Genomic DNA, 11,536 nt, shown 5'->3' on the forward strand with positions numbered 1-11,536 from the left:
TTTGTTTTGTTTTTTGAGGCAGGGTCTCACTATGTAGTTGAGTCTGACCTCGAACTAACTATGTAGCCCAGTCTGGTCTCCAACTCCCAGGGAGCCTCCTGTCTCAGCCTTCCGAGTGCTGGGATTACAGGCGTGTGCCACCATGCCCAGCTCATTTTTAATTCTTTCTTAAAAGCACCAAATTTTAATATCTAAATCAAGGGCCAGGGATTTAAGCACAAGGTCCTGAGTTTGACCCCCCCGGTACCATAATAAGTAAATAATAAAATCTAAGTCAATTTTTTAAAAACCATCAAGAACTTCCCTCTCAAACAAAACAATGATGCTCATCCCTCTAAAGATCCAAATTTAAGTTCTACCAAAATTAAAACAAAACAGAAAACCCACACAGAAATAAAAGGTAACAAAAATCACATTCTAGGGAGTCAGTGCATTTAGCGGTCTTTGCTGTGCTCGTTGTTCTTCCGCTAACTTCCAAAAAGTTAACACCCTACCCCATCAAAATGTACATTTCTGGGGCCCAGGATTTAGCTCAGTGGTTTCACCACCTGCCTCACAAGTGCAAGGGCCTGAGTTCGATCCCCGGTACCAAAAACAAAAACAGAAAAACAAACAAAAAAACCCCAAAATATACTTTTTCCATTTGCTTTTTTAAATTAAAAATAATATTTAAGAAGAAAAACTTTTAAGGAAATCGCATCAATTGCCTGACTCGTTTTGATGGCAGGTACAGCATTTGGAGGTCAGGAAGGCGATCCACAGCACACATAGTTAGGATATTCATCTTTCAGTGCAAAATACCCACAATTCCAACTACGAAGGCTCAGAGACATTTCCTCTGCGAATTCCACAGGACAATACAGTCACCCAAGGTGCTCTTCACAGTGTGACGGGGCTTCTGTGAAACTGACACAGTTCCCCTGTGTAAATACTTCCCATCCTGTTTCATTACTTTCACTGAGAGATCAACAATCCGTCTGAGAAACTCCCGTGTGGAATCTTCTTCTGCAGATGTGGAGATTGGCACAGCTGTCAAATTGTTAATCTCATAGTCAAAGGCTCTTTCTTCTTGGTTGAACCCTTCAGTACTGGAATACAGTCTTCTGTTAGAGTCTGATAAGTCTCCTTTAAGATTATCTAAGATGTCACACTACATGTTTTGTGCAGTTCTTTTTTCCTTTTTTTTTGTAGTACCAGGGATTGAACTCAGGACCTAGAGCTTGGGGCACCACTGGCCCTGCGCATATTTCTTACGTGCGTCTGTACCACAGTGGCCATCTTTGACTCTTTCACATGCTATGCGTCCATCTCCACCTCCCAGCACCAGTACGTCTTTATAGTGAGATGGCCTTTGCCCCTGCCCATGGCGGCCGGGCATATACCAAACCACTCTTTGCCACATTGACCTCCCCTCTAAGGATGAGACTATTTCCAAACTGCTTCGAGTGTAGAACTTTAATATTCTGGTGAGGTGAACCTTCACCATCTACTACTTCACCTGTGTCATACCCAAGCAGGCTCCCCATCGGCAGTGGGCCGGGATCTGGTGACGGCCCCTCCTAGAACCGTGGTTGATAAACCTTTACCCGCCCAGTACCAGCCTGGCTCCGTTCTTTCATTCTCTCTTTTACTTTGCTCAAAAGGTTGTCAGTTTCTTCTTTTTCCTGGATATCACTGTCGTAACTCTGAAGGTCCAGGAATACCAATCCATGTTGATAAATTCTCAAATTGGTGAGGCTGCCATTTTCATCACAAAGAGTAACTTGCATTTGATTTGCATGGTGGCGCACACCTGTGATCCCAGTACTTGGGAGGCTGAGGCAGGAGGATTGCTGTTCTAAACTAGCCTGAACTACATAGCCAGGCCCTGTCTCCAAAACAAAACAAACAAAACTTGGGTAACACTAGCCTTTGTCCTCCTCTGAATGCATACCCCTACTGTGCCTCTGAGAAAGGTCAATAAACCCAGAACCTTCTTCCTGCTTCTCCCCAAGGTGAAATCTAAAACCAGGGATCACTAGAGGGTTTTGCTGAGAAAGTGTCCTCCCTTCCGGCTCCATTTCTCACCCCAGGCACTTGATGACTAGGAAGCCACGCCTAGTCAGGGAGGTTTTCAAAGGCCGGGCTGTGGGAGCAGACTCTGAGTAAGCCCTGGTAAAGGACCAGAGAGAAAGAGTAAAAGAGTGCCGTGCACTCTGATTTCAGGGGCCGACGGGGAAATCTCCTCTCAGGGACCAGAGGCGTGGTAGGCTGGAGGCAGCGAGCTCGCGGCCGATCTCCCGGTGGCTGCAGCCCACGTCCGAAGAGGTGCAGGTGGCCCTGCGCCTCAGTCTGCTCAAAGCCACCGTTCATAGACTTTCAAGCCAGTGTGGCCCCATTCACTGAGCACCGGCTGGGGGAGCTAGGTGTGCCTCTGTGTTTTCGAGTCCTAAAGAGACCAAAGTGTGTTTCTGGGGCGGGGTCGGGGGCGCGGGTGGTGGAAGACCGTTCGCCTTTGATTTGTCTCCCATTTCACACAGGGATCCATTCTTCAACCTCTCGGACTAGGGGAGAGGCCTTGGAGGCCCTCTCGTGTTTGGGCAGCCATGCCTAGAGTGGCCAGCAGAGGGCAGTAACGCACTTCCAAGCGGCGGTGCAGGCTCTCAGAGAATGGATTCGCCTCCTATCCCTCACCTCTTTCACAAAGGGCTTGTTTTCCTCTGCTTCCTATTTCTGGGAGAACCTGCACCCATTGTGAAATTATTCTGTTGCCACTGTGAGGAAAAAACAGACTTTCTTACTGGGATAGCTTCGAGCAAAATCACACTATTCTGGACAGACACACACACACACACACACACACACACACACGTACGCATGAACAATGTTTCCCTTTCTCTCCGGTTTCTCTTACTGTCTGATTTGAATTTCTTTTTTCATGCCATTTTAAGCTTAGTCTTTCTCTCTGCAACACAAACCTTTATTCCAGGTTAAAGGAATGCCAGGCCTGGGTGAGCACAAGCCAGAAACATTTCAGGATGCAGGGAGCCTTCTCAGCAAACCTGCCCTTGGTCCTACCTTGAACGCCAGTCAAACCAGCACAGTCTGAACCCTGGTCCCAGAAGCACCAGCAGCAGTCTTGTGAGACCCTGTATTCCCACTCTAGGCCCAGGTGTGACAATCACAGCTCCCAAACTGTTTCCTAACTGTGCCTGTAACCAAGCCCAAGGTCAGTCTGCCTTAGGGGTGCCAGAGAAATTCCTACACTCTGGTACAATCCACAGCTCAAGTTAACACAAGATACCTGCTGGTGTTTCGTGGCTGCGATGCCTCTTGTCCCTTCCTCTGCCTTCGGAGCTCTTCTGGGAGACAGTGCACACCTATTTCCCTCATATTTTACGTCTGCTTCTCCTGTGGAAGGGTGTGGTTCTTGACTAGAAGCCCTAGCAGGGAGAAAGAAAATTCATTTGCCATTCAGGACGAGATGTTCACATCTTAACAAGGAGGAAATAACCCCGAGGAATTGAATTCTAAAGTGGGGCCCCCAGCTTTCTGGAGAGACACAGTTGAATGGCTGACTAACCAGATAACAGGGCCAGCACACAGCTGACTGGGTTTGGTTAAGCAACCCTCTGCCAAGCCTGGCTTCCTTCAGAGCTGGCTCCTGGTGTCAGCTCAGAGGCGGAGTCCCTGCTGCCTTTGCTGTTGACAACAGCCCTGCCCTGGGCAGCTCTAGTGCAGTCTGCCCTGGGTGAAGCCTGAGGAGGCCACGTTAAAGAACCCAGGGTCCTTCGTGGAGCTTGCCGCAGCTCTGATTCAAGGTTTTCTCTACTCCCTTGAGCTTTGCGGGCCCAAGGCCTATGGCCCATGACATAGCACCTGAGAACAGGTAACTCCCCAGAACCCAGAGCCCTTCGGCTGCTGGTTCCAACCCACTCCTTCCTGGAGATACCCGCCCTGTCTTTTTCTCTCCAGCCCTTGAATGGGTTATTTGAAAAGTCCCACGATGCTAAACAATCCTTGTTCACTGCGTCAGACCTTGTCATACACCACCATTCCAAACATCTGCCTGCATTGTTTACACAGGAACCGGCTCTCACCAGGAACTCAGAGCCATTTATGGGCCCTGCTCCTTCGATCCTGCAGAGCCCTGAAGGAAGGTCTGAAGTCATGGGTTCATCGTTCCACCCGCAAACAACAGGCCAGAAGGAACTTCTGGTCTCCTCTATAATAGACTTGTCCAACATTAATAATGACCATCAATCTCTGGTTTATAACTTTGTTTTTTCCTGGGACTGAGGATCGAACCCAGGGCCTTCACACTGAGCTACATCTCCACCCCTTTTAAAATTTTTAAATTTTGTATAATTAGCATGTTCACGGCCCTGGATTGGATCCCCAGCACTACAGGGAAAAAGTTGAAAAAAAAAATCAGGTGAACTGAAAATCACACAACTATCACAACAAAGCCATACTCTTTTTTGTATGGGGGATTGAACTCAGGACCTTGTGCTTATAAGGCAGGCAGCAGAACCACTGAGCTAATTCCCTGGCCTTAAGCCAAACTGTTTAAAGAAAAAACCAACAAAACCCAACATTTAACAGTGCAGCTGGGCATGGTGGCACATACCTAGCCTCTGCTCCCAGCACTAGGGAAACTAAGGAGGATCACCGTGAGCTTGAGACCAGCTTGGGCTACACAGTGAGTTCAAGGCCAGCCTGAACTACATAGAGATCCTGTCTCAAAACAAAAGTAACAATTTCCACCATCTCATAAAAAATTAGTAGACATACAAGAAGCAGGAAAGTGTGATTTTTCTCTATAACCAGGAAAGTCAGTAAATAGGAACTGGAACAGACCCAGAAATGGCACAGATTTTGAAATTAGCAAACTAGAACATTAAAAAGCTGCTACCACTGTTCTGGAGTTTAATGCAGACTTGAAAAAAATGAGAAAGCAGGGCACACTGGTGTACACCTGTAATCTCAGCACTCAGGAAGCTGAGGCAGTAGGATTACTGAGAGTTCAAGGACAGCCTGAACTACATAGTGAGTTCAAGATGAACCTGGACTACAGGCTGAGACCCTATCTCAAAAAACAAAACAAAAGGGCTGGAGATTTAGCTCAGTGGTTCCGGTGCCTGCCTCGCAAGCACGAGGACCTGAGTTTGATCCCCAGTACAAAAAAACAAAACAAAACAAAACAAAAACAAAAAAACTCAGAAGATTGGAAGTTCAAGGCCAGCCCGCAATATATAGGGAGACCCTGCATAGTGAGATTTTTGTCTAAAAAAACAAAAAATGTAAAAATGGGTGGAAGATATAAAAAAAGCAATAAACTTTCTAGAAATGAGATTAACAGTAGACTAGTCTGAGAGAAAAGATTATTGAATTTAAGATACAGTAATAGGAAATAATAGAAATCAGCCAAAGGGAAAAAGAGATAAAAGAAAATTAAACAGTACTCTACGGGACAATATCAAGTTGTCTAACGTAATTATAACCCCACCACAAAAGGACAGAAGTTAGAGAAAATATTTGAAGAAATAATAGCCCCAAAATTTCAAAGTCTAATCCAGGCATGGTGGCCCACCCCTGTCATCCCAGCACGCTGGGAGGCTGAGACAGGAGGATCACAAATTCAAGTCCATCCTGGACTTAGTCACTAAGAGCTGGGGAGTAGCTCAGTGTGAAGGCGCTGGGAGAGAGGATACGAGGCGGCACAACGTACTATTGCAGGTCCCTGGACTGCAGGTTGTTCCTCTGGGTCCCAGGGTACACCCACAGCTCACCTTAGAGGAACTGGGCCCTGCACATTCCAAAGCTTCCGGGGAGAAATGTGTCATCTGTGCAGTGCTCAGAGTTGTTCAAATCCCAACCCCCGCACACCCCAGGGAGTAGAACTCCTGCTCTGCTCTGGGTTGAACCTAGGATCTAGGGCAGGCCAGGCAAGCGCTCCGCCACTTAAGCCAAGTCCGCAGCCCCGTGTGATTCTGCTGGCAATTGGCATCTTTACAGAAGTAGTGAAGTCATTTTGGTTAGGTGGGCTCTAAGCAATGATGGGCATCTTTCATAAAAAGAGTGTAGAAGCTGGGTGCGGTGGAATGAATCTGTAGTCCCAGCTATTTGGGAGGCTGAGGCAGGAGAATCACTTGAGCCAGCCTGGACAACACAGTGAGACATTGTCTCTATGTAAAAAAAGCTAACAAGAGGCAGCAAGGACCAGGCACTGCTCCAGCTCTCCGAGGAAACATAAGGGCCTCCAGAGCCATGAGAGAATTCACTTCGGTTGTTCTAAGCAGCCAAATTTGTTACAGTAGCCCTGGGGGATTCTTCAGTCCCTAAAAATTCCCTTTTCTGAATGCTTTCAGTCTTTACAAGGTGCCCAGCGTGAAGTGTTGATAGCAGGATAATATTAAGTTGACAAAACAAAACACTTCAGAATCTAAGCGCACCAGAGAAAACAGGGTGGGTGGAACCGGTTGGACTGGTTTTCTCATAAATCTCAATGACTTTAATCCTAACCAGGCTGAATGTTTTTTCCTGGTACTGGGGAGGGAGCCCAGGGTGCTCTTCCACTGACCCACATTCCCACCCCATTTTTCATTTGAAGGCAGTCTTGCTAAATTGCCAGGCAGACCTCAAATTTGCAATCCACCTGCCTCAGGAGCTGGGATTGCAGGACTGCACCACCACGCCTGTCTCTGGCCTGGATGAAATTTAAAGTAGGCCCATTCGGGGAGAGCAGCCTGACTAGCAGGCGCGCCGTATAGCGTGTGGGCCCTGCTGGGTAAGCGGGTGAGTCAGCCGCCCTCTCTTAACAGCATTCACCTCCCCGCCCGCGAGGGGTAATGGGAAGGAACAGGGTTCAAACTCAAAGAGGACTCGGTGCGTCCCTCTGGGGGAGGGAGAGCTGGGACCCTGCCCGGTGGAGGAGGGGCCGCGGCTCGGTAACCACGCAGCCCGCGGAGTCCCAGCCCACGGAAGGCCATGCCGCCCTTAGAGACCGGCACAGACCCTTCCACCAACAGTGGAGTCCTGGCTCCGCGCTCAGCGCCACCTTTGCACAGGTTGAGGAATGTGGCCGCGCACACGGGGGCCGTGGGCCTGCTGTCCTGCGCTGGTGGCGCCGGGAGGAGGGGCCGCCTGCAGAGTCCAAGCAGCACTGTGTGACCCGCACTTGTACACGCCGTGTGCGTGGCCGGAAACGGACTCCACGTGGCCCTGCTTGGGCCTCCCTGGTGGCAGGGCCTGTGGCAAGAAGAAGTGAGCCAGAGAAGGGACCCTGAGAGTCTTGGAAGCAGACTAGACTTACGTGGAGGAGCTTGGTGGGCTGTGGCAGGCGTGGGCGCCGGGCACATTGACCTGGCCTTGGGGCCTCTTTCGTGAGCAGGGCATGGGGGAAGCAAGCCCAGGGCAGGCAGGGCCCTCGAGATGGCTTGGAGCCCACTCCGCCAAGTCAGAGGCGAGACTGAGGCACGCAGGCAGAGAAGCTCGCAGAAGCAGACTGAGTTTGGGTTTGTTCTGACTGAACAATCCAATTGTCAGGTTGCCCCGTGGGAGAATGTCACAGAGGGGGACTTGTCCTTAACAGGAGGCAATGTTGCCAGCCAGGGATATCTGGTGATGTACAGAGACAACTAAAAAGCCGGGTGTGGTGGCGCACACCTATAATCCCAGCTCTGGAGGCTGAGGCAGGAGGATCGCTGTGAGTTCGAGAACCAGCCTGGACTACATAGTGAGAGTTCCAGGTCAGTCTCAACTATATAGTGAGACCCTGTCTCAAAAAACAAACAAACAAACAAACAAACAAACAAAAAGCCACACAGAGACAACTGAAAAATCTCTAGGGTAATGGCAAGAGGCACTGCAAAATATCCTACCTCTGTCCTACAGGATAGTTAGTCCCCCTAACAAACTAACAAGGATCCAGCCCCAAATGTCAGTAGCACTGGGGTCTGATAAATACATTTTTAGTATCTTTTTTTTTTTTTTTTTTTTTTTGAGAGACTGAGTCTCCCTAAGTCGTTAGTGCCCTGTGGGAGGTATGGTGTGTGAGAGGCTGGTGGCACCAGTGGTAAAGAGATTTTACCCATAACCAAGAAATATACAAAAGTTACAAGTTAATTAATGCAGTGCACTTAGGAAGGTACAGAGAGGAAGCATCTCAGAGAGGTCAGGTGAAGGCTGAGATTTTTAGATTTGATTTTAACCTGAGGTGGGGTCTGGAAATGCGAGTGTAGTGGTTCCGGTGTCCTGCGTCGTCCATCCCAGGTCAGAGCAGAGCAGGGGTTGTGTGAAGACAGATGTGATGCTTTTGCTTGATAGGGTCCCAGTGCTCTTGGTGTTGCTAGAAACAGTCCTTCTGGGTAAAATTAACAAATATGCAAAGATTGGCTAATGTCAGTGGTCAAGGAGATCAAAATAAACTATATGTGTGCTTAAGAAGGACTTTTGAATTGTATTGGGATAGGGGAAGAAATGGCTAAGTTATCTAGTGATGGTTCTTTGGCATAGCTTACAAGGTGGAAAGTTAATGTTCTACTGTAGACCCATCACTCAGGGGTAATGTGTGATTTAGAGAAACAATAAAATAACCATGATTCCCAATAACTAGGTTACTCAGGCTAGGCTCAACTTTGTGATCCTCCTGCCTTAGCCTCCCAGAATGCTGGGATTACAGGCCTGTGCCACCATGTCTGGATAAATTTTTTGTTTCTTTCTTGGGAATATGTACTTTTGCTTCCTGAAGGACCACCAGCAGTCCAGGCCCCTTAAAAGGATCTGGAGCTTTTAGAAAAGTGGAATCAGTAGCAAAACAATGCTGTAGTGAACTGGGGATGTACTGTCAGCCTGAACAAATGGGCTTGGGGCCCAGCAACCAGCCAGACCAGGCTCCCTAGCACTGGCCAGTTCTGACTTGTTGATACTTTTCCTTGTGCAACTGTGCCACCCCCCACACTCCCCTCCCCCTCTGCACAGCTCACCAAGCAACTAATCCCGGAAGGAAGGTCGATTTCTCCCAGGAGTTGAGCCTCACCAGGCCTCAGGGCATCTGCTTTTCTCTATCAGGTTGGACAACTCAGGACGATAGAGACTTAGGTCTGTGTGATCTCAAGGGCCATGCTCAACCTCAGGGTCTGGGAGGGAAGCCTTGAACATTTCCCCACATATTTCTGGCCTCCATCCAGCCCAGCATAGAAAGCAGTGGTCAGGATGTTCTGAACACCAGCCCCCCTCCACCCAATCCCCAGGCCCTCTGCTTCTGAAGCTGACAGAACGAGGCTTAGTTGTCCTAGACTAAAATAACCAGGAGTGCTGCCTGTTCTTGACCTGAGAACAGGCAGGGCCCAGGCTATGACCAGGCCTGCTGGGGAATCCAGAGGCCAGGACCCTTGCGTTTCTGGGGTCTCCAGGCTCCTAGCTCCTAAACACCCCTCTGTTTCCAATAAGGTTCTTCTCTGAGATATCTCCCCAACAATTAGCTAAGGAAAGAAGAAAAGAGTACATCATTTTTAAAATATCTTTTTGTCTGTTTTTTAAATTTTTTTACAGTGCTGGGGATGGAAACCAGGGCCTTGCATGTGTCAGGCAAGTTTTTTAGTACTGAACTGCCCCTTACCCCCTTCAGAGTATACTTTCAGCTAGGAATGATGGATTCTTGGGATGCTGAGGCAGGAGGATCACTTGTTGGAGGCCAGCCTGGGCAAGTTAGTGGGACCCTACCTTAAAAGCAAAACAAAACAGGCTGGGGATATAGCTCAGTGGCAGAGGGCTTGCCTAGCATATGTGAGGCCCTGGGTACCATCTCTGCATACAACCCCCCAAGAATAATGAGTGTGGGTTTTTGTTTGTTTGTTTGTTTTTGTACCAGGGAGTGAACTCTGGTCCTTGCACTTGTGAGGAAGGCACCAGAACCAATGAGCTAAATCCCCAGCCCATAGAGTGTGTTTTTACTATGGAATCAATTCTTGAGAAATCTAGGGTAGGAATTTGCCTATTTTAGAAATGTCCAGCTTTGGGCCAGGGATTTAGCTCAGTAGTTCCACTGTTTCCCTCACAAGCACAAGGACCCAAGTTTGACCCCTGGTACAAAAAAAAAAAAAAAAAAAAAGGAACAAATCTCCAGCTTTTCTCCCAGACTCCTCTTTACTCCTTCCTTTAGCAAGTATTCTATCCGTGGGAGACCAGGACCCAGGAGAAGCACATGCGTGGCCATGAAGAGCCCATTTCTTGTATAATATTTCCCAGGGTGACTCCCAAGATTTAACATAGCAGTCAGAAAAAGGAGAAGGGTGCTAATGAAATATCTGCCACATAATCTCGACATCCCAGGAAATAATGCTGAGGTTCAGTCACTCAGGTGGTAGGCGAGGGAGCCGTTAAAAAGCAGGCATCAACAGAAGAGGTGGCTCCTTAGTGACTGGTCCTTTTCACAGATGTCTCGATGTGGTGCATTTCCTACGAATAAGAGTACGCTTGCCTTTCAACATCTGAGAAGTATGAGTGAGCATCACTTTTAGAGAAGAGCAGAACAGCTCCCTCTCTGTAGGAACGATATAGTGGCTTAATGTTGTTTTTTTTACAAAAGTTTCCACTGACCTGGAAAACACTGAGGGTGAGGAGGGTGAGGGAATCTTGGGGCTGTGGATGCACAGCCACATGAACAACAGAAACAAAAGGGACTGAGCAAAATGGGCAGGCATCCTGAAACACTAGGAATCCTGGGCCCCGCAGGGAGCCCCTAGGGGCCACCTCTCACCTTCCCGGGGAGCAGGAGACAAAGGAGAAGGGAGGAGACCTGGGGACAAAGATCGAGAGCTGTAGAAACCAGCCCTGGGTGAGGATGCCGCTGTCATCCAGGTCTGAGTTTCAGCCTTGGTATTTTATCTCACCCAGAGGATATTAAAAATTAACCCGAGTTATAAAAGGACTAAGGAAGGGGCCGGGGATGTAGCTCAGTGGTTCCGCCGCCTGCCTCGCAAGCGCAAGGACCCTCGTTCGATCCCTGGTACCTAAATAAATAAAATAAAAGGACTAAGGACACGGGAACCAACCCTCTCAAGCACCTGCTCTCTAAAACATGGTGTCACCAGGAGGCAAAAGTGGAACTGGAGATTGCTTTTGTTATTTGATGTTTAGAAAAATGTAAAAGCCGGAGAATGAGCCAGTGTAGAAGAAGAGAAAAGAACCCTGCAAGGCTGTGTGGTCTGTTTCTTCTGAGAACTCTGAAACGACCTCCTCTAGCTTCACATTTATGAGATTTCCACTACTTGGACTCTCTCTCTCTCTCTCTCTCTCTCTCACACACACACACACACACACACACACACACACACAATTTGCTAGATGACTGGTGAAATCTTCAGACCAGTCTGTGAACTTAAATTTTGTATAAAAGGAATAAAACCTCAGTTGTTTTTATTAGCAATTTTAAATTGGCCTTGTATCTGCTTCTACTGCCCTGAGCTCTCTTCTGGTTGATGGACAAATCTTAGAGTTGCACGCTTTTGTGAGATTCCTATAGATCTTGTGGATCCTTTTTTTTTTTTTTTTT

General features: G+C 48.1%; 1 pseudogene; it reads right to left on the reverse strand.

The window, feature by feature from the left end:
- Positions 1 to 780: 780 nt before the first annotated feature.
- On the reverse strand, positions 781 to 1,641 carry LOC109117793 (annotated as a pseudogene).
- Between the last annotated feature and the right edge of the window lie 9,895 nt (positions 1,642 to 11,536).

This window comes from Fukomys damarensis, unplaced genomic scaffold (assembly GCF_012274545.1).
Source record: "Fukomys damarensis isolate Sample0158 unplaced genomic scaffold, DMR_v1.0_HiC HiC_scaffold_2, whole genome shotgun sequence".
NCBI lineage: Eukaryota > Metazoa > Chordata > Mammalia > Rodentia > Bathyergidae > Fukomys > Fukomys damarensis.